Source organism: Lolium rigidum, chromosome 4 (genome assembly GCF_022539505.1).
Source record: "Lolium rigidum isolate FL_2022 chromosome 4, APGP_CSIRO_Lrig_0.1, whole genome shotgun sequence".
In the NCBI taxonomy this organism is placed as follows: Eukaryota; Viridiplantae; Streptophyta; class Magnoliopsida; order Poales; family Poaceae; genus Lolium; species Lolium rigidum.
In genome coordinates, this window is record NC_061511.1 from 261,938,564 (window position 1) to 261,961,924 (window position 23,361).

Below are 23,361 nucleotides of genomic sequence, written 5' to 3' on the forward strand. Positions count from 1 at the left end.
TCTACCACACCCCGTCACCTCCTACCCCAGTACCGCTCGGTTCCCCGACGCCGCCACTAAACCTTAGAGGCGCGCAGCCCGGAACAACGTCAAGGATCTCCACCCGGCGGTGGCCCTCGACGCCGCCACTGTCCGGAGCGGCTGTGCAGCCAGCCGTGGGCGGCCCTGCTGCCGCCCTGGGGTCCAAGCAGCAGCAGTGCAGCACCCGAGGATGAAGCCGGCGCCAGGGCTGGACCTCCTCCACCGCTCCACGCCATCAGTATCGACCTCGACAGCCACGGTAAGCTCCTACTACTCCCCTACTCGCCTCCAGGCCTCGATTTCGTCCTCCTCAAAGCTATTTTCCCATGCAGAAAAGGAAACGGAGACCAAGGCCGGACCTCCCCCAGATGCTGCCCGTGTGTGCTTTCCGGCACGGCCGACCAGAGTCCAGAAGGAGGTCGTCGTCCTGCGATGCTGCAGCTGCGCCTGGATGCCGGCGACCACGCGAAGGGAACGATGACCCGGACATGCCCGACCAGAAGGAGGGTCTCGCCCAGCCATGGACGGCTTCTTATTCCACGTACGCAGTCGGCCCACCTCTAGTTCCTCGGTCAGTCTCTCGTCTTTCTCCACCTCTTACGCGTCGTCCTCTTTCTCGCTGCTGTTGCAGCTGCTCCTCCTCGACGACTGTTCACGCGAATGAATTTTTATGTAGTCTTCTGCGATGTGGTGTGTGCCATGGTGATGGTTGAAGAGGATATGCTCTGCTCGGAGGGAGCAGAAGGAGGTCAAGGCCAGCCACTCGTAGCTCCTGCTCCGGTGTGGGAAGGAGAGGCCGTCGTTAGTAGCAGCAACTGGACAAATCGCTATTCTGGTTGTGGCAGTGGTGCTGACCACCGGAGCTCCTGCCGGGCTTCCGAGATGCTGCTGTTGGCGTCCACCACAACCTGCCGGCTGCCGCATCCTGTCGCCGTCCCTCCGCTAGAATGTCTTATTTAGATCCCATCATATTTTACTTGGATTTCGTCGTGTATGTATGCTTGCCAAGAGTTGCGACTGACCAATGAATCGTGCAGGAGCACGGAGACATGATTTAGATTTCGACTTTCGAGTTCCTTCCACCTGACGCCATGGGAGCGGGTTCGGTGGAAGGAGCCGATGAGTTCGGCTTCGAGGGTTGCCTTGATCTCGTCATGTTTCTTCTTGAGCTCATCAGGCAGATCCGCGTACGTGACCGGAGTGTCTTCCGCCATCTCGGATGTAGATGGCGATGTCGTGGATGTCGTCGACTGTCCCACCGGGCGTGCCAGAATGTGTTGACGTCAGAAACCCCCGGCGGGCAGAGACGGGCAACACGGTAGAGCCGGGAACAACTAGGGCTGCGGCTGGCCCCAGTCCCTCCGAGCGACGGCCCGCAAAGCCTCCTGGTCGCACGCGCCGATGTTTATCACAAGGGCGTGCCACCTGACCTATACCTGGTCGGGAAGGTGTGGATGATGCCTCGCTTAGTTTCCTGCAGGGCACACACGTAAACGTTAAATACGAGCCTCGATCGGCTCTCAGGTTATCCCGTGAATCGGCTCAAAGAGCCGATCCACCCATGATTCAGACGAGGTGTCCGAATATATGGTGGTCCTGCTTGATCAAGGTAAAGTTAATTAGATCTACGACGATCTGGGGTTTTCACCGCATAATCGGATCATCCTACTCACGATTGGGCCTCGCGCTCGCGCACGGTGACCGTAAGCCGATCCTAGACAGGGCCTAAAAACCAACACGAGATTGATCCCCGGAACATCCGTTCTAGGACTAGCAAACGCCACCCTACACGCCGCTGGATCCTCCAACCCTTTGTAAGGCCTAACTGTTGCAGATATTAAACTAATCCTTGTAGAACAAGGAGCAATCGTAACGGATCAGATCTACTAAACTATGATCAAGCGGGGTGCCGCCCCTACACCTAAGATAGGCGTAAGGGCGGCTAGACATGCAAGGGTTGCACTACGAAAGCATGTAACATGAAGAACAATGCTAACCCTAACATGTCTAAGATAACTACGTTGCTCGCCATCAAAAAGGCTTCAGTACGAGCAACGCATGAACAACGTAGGCAGGCTTGTGCTGCCTAGATCGCAAGATGCGATCTAGGCAGCATGATGCTTACCGGTAGAAACCCTCGAGAGGAAGAAGTTGGCGATGCGCCGAGATTTGTTTGTGGTTGAACGTTGGTTGTTGTTTATTCCATAAACCCTAGATACATATTTATAGTCCAGCGGACTTTCTAATGTGGGCGTGCACTAAACCGTGCACGAGTAAGATTCTAACTTCTAAACTAAGATGCGATCTAATATGTTACAGATACACGGACAATTAAGCCCAACTTGGTAAAAGGCCGATTCACGTATTTCTCCTATATATATATTCTTCACGTCCATCTTGATCGCGGCCCACCTCTGACTCGGTTAAATTCTGGTGATAACACTCTCCTAGCTAGTTTCCGGAACCTGCTTGCTTGCTTCCTGCATGCCCATGCCATGCGTTCTGAAATTTGTGTCTACCCAAGTGCATATATCACATCTGAAAAAATAAATGCCAAGTCAGAGAACATCTAGCATCTCTAGCAGATACCCCAAACCTCAAATCCTAAAACCACCGATTCATGGAACCCCAAAGCAGATTTGGGGTTTGTAAAACGAGCGCACGGATCAAATACGCTAAACATAACTGCTTATTAAAAAAAAATTGGCGCGTAAGATAGATTTGCATCGCATTCAACAGTTCATACATACATAAGTTAAATTCGGCTACGATCAACTAAAAGCTACTCGAATTGGGCTACTATTCGAGCTAATTCTCATCGCCACGGCAACCTAGTACCAAAATTTGGCTCCGGGATGCTCACGGAGTCCTATGCCGCGGCGGCGGCGCGTCGGCGGCCTCCTCACTCGCCGTCGCTGCCAAGGTCGGCGAAAATCTTCCCCTGCTCCTCCGCGGCCACTCCTCCGCCTTGTCCGCTTCGCGGCGGCTCGTCTGCGAGACGAGCCCGATGACGGTATCGAGGTGGCGCTTGTCGCCGAAGTCGCCGGGCGCGAGGCCAGCTTTGTCGCGAGCTTCGGCAGGAGCCGCTCGAGCTCCGCGTCGTCGAGATAATCACCGGGCGCGAACGCGGGCGCCGGCGCGTCTTCAGGCTCCGTCTTCACCACAATTTCTGTTGACGGCGGCTAGCGGGAGCTTGAAGCACCATCGAAAGAGGAGGAGTCGCGGTGTCGGTAAGCCGTGGACCTGCGCTTCGAGAACGCGGGATGCTTGGCGATGCCGTGCCTGCTGAACCGGTACAACCGCCGGATCCACGCCGCGTCCGTCTTCTCGCCGGCGCGGTCGTTGGAGCTCCCGCCGCGGTCGTTGGAGCTCCCGCCGCGGTCGTTGGAGCTTCCGCCGTGGCCAACCTGGCCGCCCCCGCGCCCGCTGGAGTCGCGCCCCGACACCATCGCTCGCCGGCGGGAGGAGGGGAGGCTGGATCTACGCGCGCGCGTCGCCGTTTGCTCGCCGACGGGGGCAGGATTTATCGTCGGCGGGAGGCAGGAAGGCGGAGGAGCGGATGCGGATGGGGTTTGGCCCCCATTAGCCTCTCTGACCGCCATATATACGGGAATTTCACGGTTTTAATTTGGGCTGCGGCCTGAATCCATTTTCCAGGCCATACCACCGATGTGGTGTCTGGTCTGTCCTAAAAATGGACCGAAAACCCATATGAGCCCAAAGTAACGTTTCCATGTCGATATGGGGTGTTTGATAGAGATGCTCTTAGGCGAGTGAACCTCGATAAATAACGTTCCGTCTTTCATATATCATATGGTGTTTCACTAGGAGCATGGAATTGCTGCCAGCTTGTCTGTTGCATTTCATACTCCATTCGTTCTCATGACCAGCTCGTCACTCATAGAAACATAACAAATCAAAATTATCCTCTAGTGTGGTTTTTCATTCACCGTGTATATCTTGCGAGCCTTGCCTAATTTGTAATGTGAAGTCATGCTCAATCGTTGCCCTTGGATGAATGTTGGCTGGTTCTTGCCTATTGTCGACTTGGGTTACTTAGTACCTTGTCGAAACATTTGAGGTTAGACTAGCTATTGATCTATTGATTGATCGGCGTGTTGTGGCGGTGCAGGTGTGTGTGCTGCCAGCCAGCCGTGGAGCGCGTGCATGCAGGTGGATGCGGCAAAGGATGATGACATGGTACAGCTCCGTTTGCCGGCTGGCTCTGGTGGCGCGGCTGCTGGGCTGGCTCTGGTGGCGCGGCGCGGCGGGAACGGTTCGGATCCTCCTGTTGTGATGTTCATCGGCTGTTAGTAGGGAGTAGTAGCCGGATGGATTGTGGCAGCGTCGATCGTATTTGCTGTGAGTAAGTCAGGGTCAAGCTGATGAGGAGCTTTTGTTGTAATATATAGCAATGTAGTAGTTGTGTTGCTGCTCGTGGGAGTTGCATCGTTTTAATTCTTTAAAGATTGCATGTTCTTGTGATCACACTAGCTATATATTGATCGATCTCTGTAGCTGGGTTTTGCATGCACTTTTTATTGTTCATTCATTGGCTATTTGATCTGTGGCATGAATGTCCAGGAAATACAGGGGTTATGCCAAAAGTTTAAATTTCTAAATTTACCTTTAGTTACTTGATTAATTAGCTTAACTGCTAGGTTAGCTCAGTGGTTTTGTAGGTGAGCAAATAAAAAGAAGAGATCGAGCTAGCTAGTATGCTTTTGGAGCTGATTAATCGACGAGAGTTGTTGCGTGATCGTGGGGGCCTGACCGACTTGACCGAATCGAGTCGTCCATCGGTTTCCCGACGAAGCAAAGGACCCCTATGACCACCAGTTCAAACTTCAAAGAAAAATAATATTTTGCTATCCAGCCAATCGAAACTACAACATGCACAAATATAGCAGGTACTAGCGGGTAGCACAAAAGCGGGAAAAGGTTAAATTGTTTCAACAAAAGCGTTAAATTTCATACATGGCATGTAGATATATTTTGAAGTTTGCTCATCCCGATAATCTATTATGAAGATATGATGGAGAAGTGGAGGAAGACGTAATCAAAAACCATCATGTACTACTTTACTAGATATGGCACGGAGGACGTCACATCCACCACTATTTTTTTAACACACATCCACCACTATATAGCATGGTTGTTTTCGATGGACTGGGCGAGCACTTTCGTATATCGGCAAGGGTCGACGAGTGCCCGAGTTACGGAGTAAAATCCAAACTAAGATGAGGGATTTGGACTTGCTACACTTACCAGATGCGTGGCAGTGAAATGTTTTCCTTTTGGTTGGCAGAAAATTAAAAAAAAACTACTTTTGCATATTAGCTAACCTAGAAAGTCATCACCTAGTAGGAGCCAATTTGAGTTCAAATATTCATCTGCGTACCACGCGGTTTAGTGGTGCCTAACCAAAATAATTAAACTAACAAAAATAGTACCGGCTGTGAGGTTAAAGCCACCAACAGGTGCCATAAGTGAGGCCCTCTGCGAAGAGACAAAAAACCATGCATGAACGCCTCATGCATGAAAACAAAAAGAAATAAACACTCGTGCCAAGAGGTAGCACTAGAAGACAAGGCACATGCACAAGATGAACAGAGGATGCATGGATGATTGATTTCTTCAGAAAAGATGGGCCGGACCAGTATATATGGAGGGTAACTAAAGCCCAACATAAAAATCCAGAGGATTGTCTGGCTATGACCAAACTTTAGTCCCACATTGCTAAGGGAAGAGGCTTTGGAGCAACTTATAAGGAGAGCTCTTGGTGACATCTAAAATGGTAGATGCACACATAGGGTTGCACCACTCACTGCATAGCGCGTGCGCTCGCGTGAATATTCGCGACTTAAGACTTTGGACGCTTGGCGACGGCGACGCTAGCAATCAAACTACTTTTTTTTGTCGTGCTAATAAGGTTTTCTTTGTTAGGAGCTTAATATATATGATATCAATTCATTTGATCCTGAACTGGCAACGACCCTTATGGAGTTTAAAGCACTTGTCAAAGGAAATACTTAGAATCATGTTCGACAAAGGAATGCCAGAGCCCATCTGATTTGTCTTATCGAGGTTGTACAATTGAGGATCTTGCTATTGACTTCACTGTCCCCGGCTATCCAGAGTATGTGCTTTCTCTGGAGAGTAGCTCAGATAATGTAAGTGATATGACCATGCACTTTCCGTGTCCAGCTTCTCAGCAGATTAAAGTATTCCCTTAATTCATTGCGCTTTTTTCAGGTAACCGCTGAGAATTTGGAAGAATATGTTTCTTTTGTTGTCGAGGCAACAGTTAAAAATGGAATCTCAAGACAACTGGAAGCTTTTAAGTCAGGATTTAATCAGGTATGTTGTCTAATGCTGCTGCTCTCATTTCAGTAACTAATGACAGCTTTCAATTACCCTCTGTTAAGTTTTCTCCTTTGTCGGTTAAGATATATTTAGGTGTTAGTGTGCTTTCCGTTCTTTGATTTGTAACTCGTGAGCCTTAACTGAGGCATATAGGGTGACATGAGCTTGATGTTCATTTCTCATTTTAGATTTTTCACTCTCCTCTGGTATGTATGTGCTTGTTACTGTTCACGCATTGAAAAATGATTTTGTTGGGTTTGCAGGTATTTCCACTAAGCACACTTCAGGTATTCTCGAGAGGATGAGCTGGAGAGATTACTCTGTGGAGAACAAGACAATTGGGATGTATGTGCCTGTCTTTTGTTGGATTTTGTTGATTTTTTTCTTACCATACCATTTTCCTTATTGATGCCTTGCTTTTGAACAGTTTTTGAAACTTGTTGATCACATAAAATTTGATCATGGCTACACCTCCAGCAGCCCTGCGAGTCATCAATGTAAGTCTGTACTAGGTACATACCGAAGTCATCAATGGTGCTGACCACCGGAGCTCTGCCGGGCTTCCGAGATGCTGTCTGTTGGCGTCCACCACAACCTGCCGGCTGCCGCATCCTGTCGTCGTCCCTCCGCTAGAATGTCTTATTTAGATCCCATCCTATTTTACTTGGATTTCGTCGTGTATGTATGCTTGCCAAGAGTTGCGACTGACCAATGAATCGTGCAGGAGCACGGAGACATGATTTAGATTTCGACTTTCGAGTTCCTGTGTCTCTCCTAGCTAGTTTCCGGAACCTGCTTGCTTGCTTCCTGCATGCCCATGCCATGCGTTCTGAAATTTGTGTCTACCCAAGTGCATATATCACATCTGAAAAAATAAATGCCAAGTCAGAGAACATCTAGCATCTCTAGCAGATACCCCAAACCTCAAATCCTAAAACCACCGATTCATGGAACCCCAAAGCAGATTTGGGGTTTGTAAAACGAGCGCACGGATCAAATACGCTAAACATAACTGCATATTAAAAAAAAAATTGGCGCGTAAGATAGATTTGCATCGCATTCAACAGTTCATACATACATAAGTTAAATTCGGCTACGATCAACTAAAAGCTACTCGAATTGGGCTACTATTCGAGCTAATTCTCATCGCCACGGCAACCTAGTACCAAAATTTGGCTCCGGGATGCTCACGGAGTCCTATGCCGTGGCGGCGGCGCGTCGGCGGCCTCCTCACTCGCCGTCGCTGCCAAGGTCGGCGAAAATCTTCCCCTGCTCCTCCGCGGCCACTCCTCCGCCTTGTCCGCTTCGCGGCGGCTCGTCTGCGAGACGAGCCCGATGACGGTATCGAGGTGGCGCTTGTCGCCGAAGTCGCCGGGCGCGAGGCCAGCTTTGTCGCGAGCTTCGGCAGGAGCCGCTCGAGCTCCGCGTCGTCGAGATAATCACCGGGCGCGAACGCGGGCGCCGGCGCGTCTTCAGGCTCCGTCTTCACCACAATTTCTGTTGACGGCGGCTAGCGGGAGCTTGAAGCACCGTCGAAAGAGGAGGAGTCGCGGTGTCGGTAAGCCGTGGACCTGCGCTTCGAGAACGCGGGATGCTTGGCGATGCCGTACCTGCTGAACCGGTACAACCGCCGGATCCACGCCGCATCCGTCTTCTCGCCGGCGCGGTCGTTGGAGCTCCTGCCGCGGTCGTTGGAGCTTCCGCCGTGGCCAACCTGGCCGCCCCCGCGCCCGCTGGAGTCGCGCCCCGACACCATCGCTCGCCGGCGGGAGGAGGGGAGGCTGGATCTACGCGCGCGCGTCGCCGTTTGCTCGCCGACGGGAGCAGGATTTATCGTCGGCGGGAGGCAGGAAGGCGGAGGAGCGGATGCGGATGGGGTTTGGCCCCCATTAGCCTCTCTGACCGCCATATATACGGGAATTTCACGGTTTTAATTTGGGCTGCGGCCTGAATCCATTTTCCAGGCCATACCACCGATGTGGTGTCTGGTCTGTCCTAAAAATGGACCAAAAACCCATATCAGCCCAAAGTAACGTTTCCATGTCGATATGGGGTGTTTGATAGAGATGCTCTTAGGCGAGTGAACCTCGAGAAATAACGTTCCGTCTTGCATATATCATATGGTGTTTCACTAGGAGCATGGAATTGCTGCCAGCTTGTCTGTTGCATTTCATACTCCATTCGTTCTCATGACCAGCTCGTCACTCATAGAAACATAACAAATCAAAATTATCCTCTAGTGTGGTTTTTCATTCACCGTGTATATCTTGCGAGCCTTGCCTAATTTGTAATGTGAAGTCATGCTCAATCGTTGCCCTTGGATGAATGTTGGCTGGTTCTTGCCTATTGTCGACTTGGGTTACTTAGTACCTTGTCGAAACATTTGAGGTTAGACTAGCTATTGATCTATTGATTGATCGCCGTGTTGTGGCGGTGCAGGTGTGTGTGCTGCCAGCCAGCCGTGGAGCGCGTGCATGCAGGTGGATGCGGCAAAGGATGATGACATGGTACAGCTCCGTTTGCCGGCTGGCTCTGGTGGCGCGGCTGCTGGGCTGGCTACGGTGGCGCGGCGCGGCGGGAACGGTTCGGATCCTCCTGCTGTGATGTTCATCGGCCGTTAGTAGGGAGTAGTAGCCGGATGGATTGTGGCAGCGTCGATCGTATTTGCTGTGAGTAAGTCAGGGTCAAGCTGATGAGGAGCTTTTGTTGTAATATATAGCAATGTAGTAGTTGTGTTGCTGCTCCTGGGAGTTGCATCGTTTTAATTCTTTAAAGATTGCATGTTCTTGTGATCACACTAGCTATATATTGATCGATCTCTGTGGCTGGGTTTTGCATGCACTTTTTATTGTCCATTCATTGGCTATTTGATCTGTGGCATGAATGTCCAGGAAATACAGGGGTTATGCCAAAAATTTAAATTTCTAAATTTACCTTTAGTTACTTGATTAATTAGCTTAACTGCTAGGTTAGCTCAGTGGTTTTGTAGGTGAGCAAATAAAAAGAAGAGATCGAGCTAGCTAGTATGCTTTTGGAGCTGATTAATCGACCGAGAGTTGTTGCGTGATCGTGGGGGCCTGACCGACTTGACCGAATCGAGTCGTCCATCGGTTTCCCGACGAAGCAAAGGACCCCTATGACCACCAGTTCAAACTTCAAAGAAAAATAATATTTTGCTATCCAGCCTATCGAAACTACAACATGCACAAATATAGCAGGTACTAGCGGGTAGCACAAAAGCGGGAAAAGGTTAAATTGTTTCAACAAAAGCGTTAAATTTCATACATGGCATGTAGATATATTTTGAAGTTTGCTCATCCCGATAATCTATTATGAAGATATGATGGAGAAGTGGAGGAAGACGTAATCAAAAACCATCATGTACTACTTTACTAGATATGGCACGGAGGACGTCACATCCACCACTATTTTTTTAACACACATCCACCACTATATAGCATGGTTGTTTTCGATGGACTGGGCGAGCACTTTCGTATATCGGCAAGGGTCGACGAGTGCCCGAGTTACGGAGTAAAATCCAAACTAAGATGAGGGATTTGGACTTGCTACACTTACCAGATGCGTGGCAGTGAAATGTTTTCCTTTTGGTTGGCAGAAAATTAAAAAAAAAACTACTTTTGCATATTAGCTAGCCTAGAAAGTCATCACCTAGTAGGAGCCAATTTGAGTTCAAATATTCATCTGCGTACGACGCGGTTTAGTGGTGCCTAACCAAAATAATTAAACTAACAAAAATAGTACCGGCTGTGAGGTTAAAGCCACCAACAGGTGCCATAAGTGAGGCCCTCTCGCGAAGAGACAAAAAACCATGCATGAACGCCTCACATGCATGGAAACAAAAAGAAATAAACACTCGTGCCAAGAGGTAGCACTAGAAGACAAGGCACATGCACAAGATGAACAGGGGATGCATGGATGATTGATTTCTTCAGAAAAGATGGGCCGGACCAGTATATATGGAGGGTAACTAAAGCCCAACATAAAAATCCAGAGGATTGTCTGGCTATGACCAAACTTTAGTCCCACATTGCTAAGGGAAGAGGCTTTGGAGCAACTTATAAGGAGAGCTCTTGGTGACATCTAAAATGGTAGATGCACACATAGGGTTGCACCACTCATCGCATAGCGCGTGCGCTCGCGTGAATATTCGCGACTTAAGACTTTGGACGCTTGGCGACGGCGACGCTAGCAATCAAACTACTTTTTTTTTGTCGTGCTAATAAGGTTTTCTTTGTTAGGAGCTTAATATATATGATATCAATTCATTTGATCCTGAACTGGCAACGACCCTTATGGAGTTTAAAGCACTTACTTGTCAAAGGAAATACTTAGAATCATGTTCGACAAAGGAATGCCAGAGCCCATCTGATTTGTCTTATCGAGGTTGTACAATTGAGGATCTTGCTATTGACTTCACTGTCCCCGGCTATCCAGAGTATGTGCTTTCTCTGGAGAGTAGCTCTGATAATGTAAGTGATATGACCATGCACTTTCCGTGTCCAGCTTCTCAGCAGATTAAAGTATTCCCTTAATTCTTTGCGCTTTTTTCAGGTAACCGCTGAGAATTTGGAAGAATATGTTTCTTTTGTTGTCGAGGCAACAGTTAAAAATGGAATCTCAAGACAACTGGAAGCTTTTAAGTCAGGATTTAATCAGGTATGCTGTCTAATGCTGCTGCTCTCATTTCTGTAAATAATGACAGCTTTCAATTACCCTCTGTTCAGTTTTCTCCTTTGTCGGTTAAGATATATTTAGGTGTTAGTGTGCTTTCCGTTCTTTGATTTGTAACTCGTGAGCCTTAACTGAGGCATATAGGGTGACATGAGCTTGATGTTCATTTCTCATTTTAGATTTTTCACTCTCCTCTGGTATGTATGTGCTTGTTACTGTTCACGCATTGAAAAATGATTTTGTTGGGTTTGCAGGTATTTCCACTAAGCACACTTCAGGTATTCTCAGAGGATGAGCTGGAGAGATTACTCTGTGGAGAACAAGACAATTGGGATGTATGTGCCTGTCTTTTGTTGGATTTTGTTGATTTTTTTCTTACCATACCATTTTCCTTATTGATGCCTTGCTTTTGAACAGTTTTTGAAACTTGTTGATCACATAAAATTTGATCATGGCTACACCTCCAGCAGCCCTGCAGTCATCAATGTAAGTCTGTACTAGGTACATACTGAAGTCATCAATGGTGCTGACCACCGGAGCTCCTGCCGGGCTTCCGAGATGCTGCTGTTGGCGTCCACCACAACCTGCCGGCTGCCGCATCCTGTCGCCGTCCCTCCGCTAGAATGTCTTATTTAGATCCCATCCTATTTTACTTGGATTTCGTCGTGTATGTATGCTTGCCAAGAGTTGCGACTGACCAATGAATCGTGCAGGAGCACGGAGACATGATTTAGATTTCGACTTTCGAGTTCCTGTGTCTCTCCTAGCTAGTTTCCGGAACCTGCTTGCTTGCTTCCTGCATGCCCATGCCATGCGTTCTGAAATTTGTGTCTACCCAAGTGCATATATCACATCTGAAAAAATAAATGCCAAGTCGAGAGAACATCTAGCATCTCTAGCAGATACCCCAAACCTCAAATCCTAAAACCACCGATTCATGGAACCCCAAAGCAGATTTGGGGTTTGTAAAACGAGCGCACGGATCAAATACGCTAAACATAACTGCATATTAAAAAAAATTGGCGCGTAAGATAGATTTGCATCGCATTCAACAGTTCATACATACATAAGTTAAATTCGGCTACGATCAACTAAAAGCTACTCGAATTGGACTACTATTCGAGCTAATTCTCATCGCCACGGCAACCTAGTACCAAAATTTGGCTCCGGGATGCTCACGGAGTCCTATGCCGTGGCGGCGGCGCGTCGGCGGCCTCCTCACTCGCCGTCGCTGCCAAGGTCGGCGAAAATCTTCCCCTGCTCCTCCGCGGCCACTCCTCCGCCTTGTCCTCTCCGCGGCGGCTCGTCTGCGAGACGAGCCCGATGACGGTATCGAGGTGGCGCTTGTCGCCGAAGTCGCCGGGCGCGAGGCCAGCTTTGTCGCGAGCTTCGGCAGGAGCCGCTCGAGCTCCGCGTCGTCGAGATAATCACCGGGCGCGAACGCGGGCGCCGGCGCGTCTTCAGGCTCCGTCTTCACCACAATTTCTGTTGACGGCGGCTAGCGGGAGCTTGAAGCACCGTCGAAAGAGGAGGAGTCGCGGTGTCGGTAAGCCGTGGACCTGCGCTTCGAGAACGCGGGATGCTTGGCGATGCCGTACCTGCTGAACCGGTACAACCGCCGGATCCACGCCGCGTCCGTCTTCTCGCCGGCGCGGTCGTTGGAGCTCCCGCCGCGGTCGTTGGAGCTTCCGCCGTGGCCAACCTGGCCGCCCCCGCGCCCGCTGGAGTCGCGCCCCGACACCATCGCTCGCCGGCGGGAGGAGGGGAGGCTGGATCTACGCGCGCGCGTCGCCGTTTGCTCGCCGACGGGAGCAGGATTTATCGTCGGCGGGAGGCAGGAAGGTGGAGGAGCGGATGCGGATGGGGTTTGGCCCCCATTAGCCTCTCTGACCGCCATATATACGGGAATTTCACGGTTTTAATTTGGGCTGCGGCCTGAATCCATTTTCCAGGCCATACCACCGATGTGGTGTCTGGTCTGTCCTAAAAATGGACCAAAAACCCATATCAGCCCAAAGTAACGTTTCCATGTCGATATGGGGTGTTTGATAGAGATGCTCTTAGGCGAGTGAACCTCGAGAAATAACGTTCCGTCTTGCATATATCATATGGTGTTTCACTAGGAGCATGGAATTGCTGCCAGCTTGTCCGTTGCATTTCATACTCCATTCGTTCTCATGACCAGCTCGTCACTCATAGAAACATAACAAATCAAAATTATCCTCTAGTGTGGTTTTTCATTCACCGTGTATATCTTGCGAGCCTTGCCTAATTTGTAATGTGAAGTCATGCTCAATCGTTGCCCTTGGATGAATGTTGGCTGGTTCTTGCCTATTGTCGACTTGGGTTACTTAGTACCTTGTCGAAACATTTGAGGTTAGACTAGCTATTGATCTATTGATTGATCGCCGTGTTGTGGCGGTGCAGGTGTGTGTGCTGCCAGCCAGCCGTGGAGCGCGTGCATGCAGGTGGATGCGGCAAAGGATGATGACATGGTACAGCTCCGTTTGCCGGCTGGCTCTGGTGGCGCGGCTGCTGGGCTGGCTCTGGTGGCGCGGCGCGGCGGGAACGGTTCGGATCCTCCTGCTGTGATGTTCATCGGCCGTTAGTAGGGAGTAGTAGCCGGATGGATTGTGGCAGCGTCGATCGTATTTGCTGTGAGTAAGTCAGGGTCAAGCTGATGAGGAGCTTTTGTTGTAATATATAGCAATGTAGTAGTTGTGTTGCTGCTCCTGGGAGTTGCATCGTTTTAATTCTTTAAAGATTGCATGTTCTTGTGATCACACTAGCTATATATTGATCGATCTCTCGTGGCTGGGTTTTGCATGCACTTTTTATTGTCCATTCATTGGCTATTTGATCTGTGGCATGAATGTCCAGGAAATACAGGGGTTATGCCAAAAATTTAAATTTCTAAATTTACCTTTAGTTACTTGATTAATTAGCTTAACTGCTAGGTTAGCTCAGTGGTTTTGTAGGTGAGCAAATAAAAAGAAGAGATCGAGCTAGCTAGTATGCTTTTGGAGCTGATTAATCGACTGAGAGTTGTTGCGTGATCGTGGGGGCCTGACCGACTTGACCGAATCGAGTCGTCCATCGGTTTCCCGACGAAGCAAAGGACCCCTATGACCACCAGTTCAAACTTCAAAGAAAAATAATATTTTGCTATCCAGCCTATCGAAACTACAACATGCACAAATATAGCAGGTACTAGCGGGTAGCACAAAAGCGGGAAAAGGTTAAATTGTTTCAACAAAAGCGTTAAATTTCATACATGGCATGTAGATATATTTTGAAGTTTGCTCATCCCGATAATCTATTATGAAGATATGATGGAGAAGTGGAGGAAGACGTAATCAAAAACCATCATGTACTACTTTACTAGATATGGCACGGAGGACGTCACATCCACCACTATTTTTTTAACACACATCCACCACTATATAGCATGGTTGTTTTCGATGGACTGGGCGAGCACTTTCGTATATCGGCAAGGGTCGACGAGTGCCCGAGTTACGGAGTAAAATCCAAACTAAGATGAGGGATTTGGACTTGCTACACTTACCAGATGCGTGGCAGTGAAATGTTTTCCTTTTGGTTGGCAGAAAATTAAAAAAAAACTACTTTTGCATATTAGCTAGCCTAGAAAGTCATCACCTAGTAGGAGCCAATTTGAGTTCAAATATTCATCTGCGTACGACGCGGTTTAGTGGTGCCTAACCAAAATAATTAAACTAACAAAAATAGTACCGGCTGTGAGGTTAAAGCCACCAACAGGTGCCATAAGTGAGGCCCTCTGCGAAGAGACAAAAAACCATGCATGAACGCCTCACATGCATGGAAACAAAAAGAAATAAACACTCGTGCCAAGAGGTAGCACTAGAAGACAAGGCACATGCACAAGATGAACAGGGGATGCATGGATGATTGATTTCTTCGAAAAGATGGGCCGGACCAGTATATATGGAGGGTAACTAAAGCCCAACATAAAAATCCAGAGGATTGTCTGGCTATGACCAAACTTTAGTCCCACATTGCTAAGGGAAGAGGCTTTGGAGCAACTTATAAGGAGAGCTCTTGGTGACATCTAAAATGGTAGATGCACACATAGGGTTGCACCATTCACTGCATAGCGCGTGCGCTCGCGTGAATATTCGCGACTTAAGACTTTGGACGCTTGGCGACGGCGACGCTAGCAATCAAACTACTTTTTTTTTGTCGTGCTAATAAGGTTTTCTTTGTTAGGAGCTTAATATATATGATATCAATTCATTTGATCCTGAACTGGCAACGACCCTTATGGAGTTTAAAGTACTTACTTGTCAAAGGAAATACTTAGAATCATGTTCGACAAAGGAATGCCAGAGCCCATCTGATTTGTCTTATCGAGGTTGTACAATTGAGGATCTTGCTATTGACTTCACTGTCCCCGGCTATCCAGAGTATGTGCTTTCTCTGGAGAGTAGCTCAGATAATGTAAGTGATATGACCATGCACTTTCCGTGTCCAGCTTCTCAGCAGATTAAAGTATTCCCTTAATTCTTTGCACTTTTTTCAGGTAACCGCTGAGAATTTGGAAGAATATGTTTCTTTTGTTGTCGAGGCAACAGTTAAAAATGGAATCTCAAGACAACTGGAAGCTTTTAAGTCAGGATTTAATCAGGTATGTTGTCTAATGTTGCTGCTCTCATTTCTGTAAATAATGACAGCTTTCAATTACCCTCTGTTCAGTTTTCTCCTTTGTCGGTTAAGATATATTTAGGTGTTAGTGTGCTTTCCGTTCTTTGATTTGTAACTCGTGAGCCTTAACTGAGGCATATAGGGTGACATGAGCTTGATGTTCATTTCTCATTTTAGATTTTTCACTCTCCTCTGGTATGTATGTGCTTGTTACTGTTCACGCATTGAAAAATGATTTTGTTGGGTTTGCAGGTATTTCCACTAAGCACACTTCGGGTATTCTCGGAGGATGAGTCTGGAGAGATTACTCCGTGGAGAACAAGACAATTGGGATGTATGTGCCTGTCTTTTGTTGGATTTTGTTGATTTTTTTCTTACCATACCATTTTCCTTATTGATGCCTTGCTTTTGAACAGTTTTTGAAACTTGTTGATCACATAAAATTTGATCATGGCTACACCTCCAGCAGCCCTGCGAGTCATCAATGTAAGTCCGTACTAGGTACATACTGAAGTCATCAATGGTGCTGACCACCGGAGCTCCTGCCGGGCTTCCGAGATGCTGCTTGTTGGCGTCCACCACAACCTGCCGGCTGCCGCATCCTGTCGCCGTCCCTCCGCTAGAATGTCTTATTTAGATCCCATCCTATTTTACTTGGATTTCGTCGTGTATGTATGCTTGCCAAGAGTTGCGACCGACCAATGAATCGTGCAGGAGCACGGAGACATGATTTAGATTTCGACTTTCGAGTTCCTGTGTCTCTCCTAGCTAGTTTCCGGAACCTGCTTGCTTGCTTCCTGCATGCCCATGCCATGCGTTCTGAAATTTGTGTCTACCCAAGTGCATATATCACATCTGAAAAAATAAATGCCAAGTCGAGAGAACATCTAGCATCTCTAGCAGATACCCCAAACCTCAAATCCTAAAACCACCGATTCATGGAACCCCAAAGCAGATTTGGGGTTTGTAAAACGAGCGCACGGATCAAATACGCTAAACATAACTGCATATTAAAAAAAAATTGGCGCGTAAGATAGATTTGCATCGCATTCAACAGTTCATACATACATAAGTTAAATTCGGCTACGATCAACTAAAAGCTACTCGAATTGGACTGCTATTCGAGCTAATTCTCATCGCCACGGCAACCTAGTACCAAAATTTGGCTCCGGGATGCTCACGGAGTCCTATGCCGTGGCGGCGGCGCGTCGGCGGCCTCCTCACTCGCCGTCGCTGCCAAGGTCGGCGAAAATCTTCCCCTGCTCCTCCGCGGCCACTCCTCCGCCTTGTCCGCTTCGCGGCGGCTCGTCCGCGAGACGAGCCCGATGACGGTATCGAGGTGGCGCTTGTCGCCGAAGTCGCCGGGCGCGAGGCCAGCTTTGTCGCGAGCTTCGGCAGGAGCCGCTCGAGCTCCGCGTCGTCGAGATAATCACCGGGCGCGAACGCGGGCGCCGGCGCGTCTTCAGGCTCCGTCTTCACCACAATTTCTGTTGACGGCGGCTAGCGGGAGCTTGAAGCACCGTCGAAAGAGGAGGAGTCGCGGTGTCGGTAAGCCGTGGACCTGCGCTTCGAGAACGCGGGATGCTTGGCGATGCCGTACCTGCTGAACCGGTACAACCGCCGGATCCACGCCGCGTCCGTCTTCTCGCCGGCGCGGTCGTTGGAGCTCCCGCCGCGGTCGTTGGAGCTTCCGCCGTGGCCAACCTGGCCGCCCCCGCGCCCGCTGGAGTCGCGCCCCGACACCATCGCTCGCCGGCGGGAGGAGGGGAGGCTGGATCTACGCGCGCGCGTCGCCGTTTGCTCGCCGACGGGAGCAGGATTTATCGTCGGCGGGAGGCAGGAAGGCGGAGGAGCGGATGCGGATGGGGTTTGGCCCCCATTAGCCTCTCTGACCGCCATATATACGGGAATTTCACGGTTTTAATTTGGGCTGCGGCCTGAATCCATTTTCCAGGCCATACCACCGATGTGGTGTCTGGTCTGTCCTAAAAATGGACCAAAAACCCATATCAGCCCAAAGTAACGTTTCCATGTCGATATGGGGTGTTTGATAGAGATGCTCTTAGGCGAGTGAACCTCGAGAAATAACGTTCCGTCTTGCATATATCATATGGTGTTTCACTAGGAGCATGGAATTGCTGCCAGCTTGTCTGTTGCATTTCATACTCCATTCGTTCTCATGACCAGCTCGTCACTCATAGAAACATAACAAATCAAAATTATCCTCTAGTGTGGTTTTTCATTCACCGTGTATATCTTGCGAGCCTTGCCTAATTTGTAATGTGAAGTCATGCTCAATCATTGCCCTTGGATGAATGTTGGCTGGTTCTTGCCTATTGTCGACTTGGGTTACTTAGTACCTTGTCGAAACATTTGAGGTTAGACTAGCTATTGATCTATTGATTGATCGCCGTGTTGTGGCGGTGCAGGTGTGTGTGCTGCCAGCCAGCCGTGGAGCGCGTGCATGCAGGTGGATGCGGCAAAGGATGATGACATGGTACAGCTCCGTTTGCCGGCTGGCTCTGGTGGCGCGGCGCGGCGGGAACGGTTCGGATCCTCCTGCTGTGATGTTCATCGGCCGTTAGTAGGGAGTAGTAGCCGGATGGATTGTGGCAGCGTCGATCGTATTTGCTGTGAGTAAGTCAGGGTCAAGCTGATGAGGAGCTTTTCTTGTAATATATAGCAATGTAGTAGTTGTGTTGCTGCTCCTGGGAGTTGCATCGTTTTAATTCTTTAAAGATTGCATGTTCTTGTGATCACACTAGCTATATATTGATCGATCTCTGTGGCTGGGTTTTGCATGCACTTTTTATTGTCCATTCATTGGCTATTTTATCTGTGGCATGAATGTCCAGGAAATACAGGGGTTATGCCAAAAATTTAAATTTCTAAATTTACCTTTAGTTACTTGATTAATTAGCTTAACTGCTAGGTTAGCTCAGTGGTTTTGTAGGTGAGCAAATAAAAAGAAGAGATCGAGCTAGCTAGTATGCTTTTGGAGCTGATTAATCGGCCGAGAGTTGTTGCGTGATCGTGGGGGCCTGACCGACTTGACCGAATCGAGTCGTCCATCGGTTTCCCGACGAAGCAAAGGACCCCTATGACCACCAGTTCAAACTTCAAAGAAAAATAATATTTTGCTATCCAGCCTATCGAAACTACAACATGCACAAATATAGCAGGTACTAGCGGGTAGCACAAAAGCGGGAAAAGGTTAAATTGTTTCAACAAAAGCGTTAAATTTCATACATGGCATGTAGATATATTTTGAAGTTTGCTCATCCCGATAATCTATTATGAAGATATGATGGAGAAGTGGAGGAAGACGTAATCAAAAACCATCATGTACTACTTTACTAGATATGGCACGGAGGACGTCACATCCACCACTATTTTTTTAACACACATCCACCACTATATAGCATGGTTGTTTTCGATGGACTGGGCGAGCACTTTCGTATATCGGCAAGGGTCGACGAGTGCCCGAGTTACGGAGTAAAATCCAAACTAAGATGAGGGATTTGGACTTGCTACACTTACCAGATGCGTGGCAGTGAAATGTTTTCCTTTTGGTTGGCAGAAAATTAAAAAAAAAACTACTTTTGCATATTAGCTAGCCTAGAAAGTCATCACCTAGTAGGAGCCAATTTGAGTTCAAATATTCATCTGCGTACGACGCGGTTTAGTGGTGCCTAACCAAAATAATTAAACTAACAAAAATAGTACCGGCTGTGAGGTTAAAGCCACCAACAGGTGCCATAAGTGAGGCCCTCTGCGAAGAGACAAAAAACCATGCATGAACGCCTCACATGCATGGAAACAAAAGAAATAAACACTCGTGCCAAGAGGTAGCACTAGAAGACAAGGCACATGCACAAGATGAACAGGGGATGCATGGATGATTGATTTCTTCGGAAAAGATGGGCCGGACCGAGTATATATGGAGGGTAACTAAAGCCCAACATAAAAATCCAGAGGATTGTCTGGCTATGACCAAACTTTAGTCCCACATTGCTAAGGGAAGAGGCTTTGGAGCAACTTATAAGGAGAGCTCTTGGTGACATCTAAAATGGTAGATGCACACATAGGGTTGCACCACTCACTGCATAGCGCGTGCGCTCGCGTGAATATTCGCGACTTAAGACTTTGGACGCTTGGCGACGGCGACGCTAGCAATCAAACTACTTTTTTTTTGTCGTGCTAATAAGGTTTTCTTTGTTAGGAGCTTAATATATATGATATCAATTCATTTGATCCTGAACTGGCAACGACCCTTATGGAGTTTAAAGCACTTACTTGTCAAAGGAAATACTTAGAATCATGTTCGACAAAGGAATGCCAGAGCCTATCTGATTTGTCTTATCGAGGTTGTACAATTGAGGATCTTGCTATTGACTTCACTATCCCCGGCTATCCAGAGTATGTGCTTTCTCTGGAGAGTAGCTCAGATAATGTAAGTGATATGACCATGCACTTTCCGTGTCCAGCTTCTCAGCAGATTAAAGTATTCCCTTAATTCTTTGCGCTTTTTTCAGGTAACCGCTGAGAATTTGGAAGAATATGTTTCTTTTGTTGTCGAGGCAACAGTTAAAAATGGAATCTCAAGACAACTGGAAGCTTTTAAGTCAGGATTTAATCAGGTATGCTGTCTAATGTTGCTGCTCTCATTTCTGTAAATAATGACAGCTTTCAATTACCCTCTGTTCAGTTTTCTCCTTTGTCGGTTAAGATATATTTAGGTGTTAGTGTGCTTTCCGTTCTTTGATTTGTAACTCGTGAGCCTTAACTGAGGCATATAGGGTGACATGAGCTTGATGTTCATTTCTCATTTTAGATTTTTCACTCTCCTCTGGTATGTATGTGCTTGTTACTGTTCACGCATTGAAAAATGATTTTGTTGGGTTTGCAGGTATTTCCACTAAGCACACTTCAGGTATTCTCAGAGGATGAGCTGGAGAGATTACTCTGTGGAGAACAAGACAATTGGGATGTATGTGCCTGTCTTTTGTTGGATTTTGTTGATTTTTTTCTTACCATACCATTTTCCTTATTGATGCCTTGCTTTTGAACAGTTTTTGAAACTTGTTGATCACATAAAAATTGATCATGGCTACACCTCCAGCAGCCCTGCAGTCATCAATGTAAGTCTGTACTAGGTACATACTGAAGTTCGATTCTACGAGAAAAAAGATTATCTGAGTACCATAACAAGATACCTCAATACCGTGCAGTTGTTAGAGATCATACAAGAGTTTGGATGCCATGAGCGCAGAGCTTTCTTGCAATTTATAACGGGTTCACCTCGACTCCCTCCAGGTGGTTTAGCTGCACTGAATCCTAATTTGACAGCTTGTCCGGAAGGTCTGTTTTCCATGTAAAGCTACCTCTCTTGTCTATCAGTTCATCGTTACTGTATCTGCTAACATTGTGTTATACAATCTACAGCATAGCAACAACGATGCTGAGGATGACCTGCCGAGTGTGATGACTTGCGCTAACTATCTCAAGTTACCTGCCTACAGTTCGAAGGTCTGAACTTAGCTAGCTTACCTTTCTGAGCTATATTAATTTCTTCTATTCTGCCTATCATTTTTTGCAGTTGAGAATTGATTTATTAGACTGATGTAACACTTGAGGTAAATGACAGTATTATCGAATATATGAAGTATGAACCACTAATTGCTTAAGTCAGGCATGACGAAGTTGGTAGTAATTGACATTCTGAACATAAAATTTGATCACATAATTTTTTATCGTGGATACACCTCCAGCAGCCCTGCAATCATGGCTACTCTTCAGCATGTATTATTTTCTAGAGGTTATTTCGGCCATGATGATTCTGCAGCGATGATTTCTGCTATCCAAACTCTGCTAGATTAATGTACTTATACTCCACCTACCATTTCTTATACTCCCTCCTATCCATAATAAGTGTCGGGGATTTAGTACAATTCTTATTATGGACCTTAGGGAGGAGTTAAGATTAGATTTGTGGACTGATGCAGCAATTAAGATAGATGACACTATCAAATTTGAAGTATGCACCACTAATTGCTTAAGCAAGGCACATTGATGGTAATTGGCATTCTGAACACACTGTTCTGGGCATGATGATTTTGCAGTGATGTGTTACCTAAAGTTGAATCTCTAAGAAAGCTGGAAGTACACTCGTTTGTGGATGGATGGAGTATGACAACAATCTTGCTTGTGGGTAAAAAGATGCTCCATTTGGTATACTTGCTTTGAGATTAAATAAAGAATCTTCGGCACATGACACATTGACTGACAACTCTATCTCATTCATTTAGTTCTCAATTCTAGATCTAAAAGAGCTTGGGATAATTACTACAATTTTTTTGAAGAACATGTGTAGTTATTTCGATTAAATCTTTTAAACTAGCCCAAAATTAACAAAAATCAAAACCTGAATTCCAAAACACAATGAAACATTATGGTTAACGGTGAAACCCAATGAAAGTTGTTTATCTTATTTTTCATCAATATATATATTTTGTCGCCGAACTTCCACCCTCCAATCCCTCTTCAAATTTGTCCAAGTTGGACCGTGCCTTTCGGTCGCTGCTGTGACTGAGCTCTGTGTTCTTACCTCCGAGATAACCCGGATTTTCACGATAGCCGCCTCAACAACAAAAAGCTTTCAAACAAAAGTTTCTATGCCAATTCTTTCAGGCAACTGCAGATTGATGAGCTGGCCACGGGGATTTGGCGGAGCGCTGCCCCTCTGGAGTGCAAGGTTTTCTGCTGGCTTGCTAGGCGTTGGCGCCTCCCAACCAATGAGCGACGGTTCCGGCACCACCTCTCCCCCTCCGCCACCTGCCTCTCATGCCCCGAAGACGAAGACATTAATCACTTTCTGCTCTTATGCCCCCGAGCCAAGGAAGTTTGGAACTTCTTCCACCAAAATTTTGATTCCCACGGGATTGCCTGCTTTACGGATGTGTGGCTCGCGCACCACCACTCCTACGTGGATTTTACAGTAGCAGAACCAACTGAAACGAAGCAGGACCTTCTGGTCTGGTGATCGCTGGGTGATGTCATGGTCGAGCATCGAGGTAGCAGCCCAAGAGCGCGCGGTAGATCTGGTTCATGATCTGCAGCTGGGACGGCGTCGTGGAGCAGACCACCTCGGTCAAGTGTATCCGGACGGCACACGAATTCGATTCGACCCCGGCTCGGAACTGGTCTAGGCGTAGGCGGTCGTAAAACAATTCAGCCCGACCATACATATCCCAATCTTTGCGTCGTCCGCCTCCTCCTCCCGAAAGTCCCTTGAGATGGATCGCTCCTCGCCCGCCATCGAGAACCGCCCTTGGGTATTCGTCGACAGCATAGCGCGCATCGGCCACCTGAGGAACGCTACTACCGCCGAAACCCGGACTAGCCGACGCTTCACCGTCGAGGTATCCTTCGAGCTCGCCGATCCCCCGGGCGTTTCTCTCTGCTTCGTCCACTGCGCCGGTCGGAACGAGAGCCACTTCATCGGAAACCCCCTCATCCTCAACGCCGCTCAGGCCTTCCTGCTCCTAGTCATCTCCTTCACCGGGAGCACTAGCCACCGCGACTTCCATGACTACTTCGTCT

General features: G+C 47.8%; 3 long non-coding RNA genes across 3 annotated transcripts; all 3 read left to right on the top strand.

Moving 5' to 3' along the window:
* The first annotated feature begins 6,043 nt into the window (after nucleotides 1-6,043).
* LOC124707633 lies at nucleotides 6,044-6,676 on the top strand. The gene is made up of 3 exons (XR_007004945.1): nucleotides 6,044-6,194; nucleotides 6,277-6,381; nucleotides 6,651-6,676. It is a non-coding gene; the product is annotated as an uncharacterized LOC124707633 (long non-coding RNA).
* Nucleotides 6,677-15,399: 8,723 nt separating this feature from the next.
* On the top strand, nucleotides 15,400-16,035 carry LOC124707632. The gene is made up of 3 exons (XR_007004944.1): nucleotides 15,400-15,555; nucleotides 15,638-15,742; nucleotides 16,012-16,035. It is a non-coding gene; the product is annotated as an uncharacterized LOC124707632 (long non-coding RNA).
* Nucleotides 16,036-20,108: 4,073 nt separating this feature from the next.
* Nucleotides 20,109-20,756, top strand: LOC124707635. The gene is made up of 3 exons (XR_007004947.1): nucleotides 20,109-20,212; nucleotides 20,295-20,399; nucleotides 20,669-20,756. It is a non-coding gene; the product is annotated as an uncharacterized LOC124707635 (long non-coding RNA).
* The last annotated feature ends 2,605 nt before the right edge of the window (nucleotides 20,757-23,361 follow it).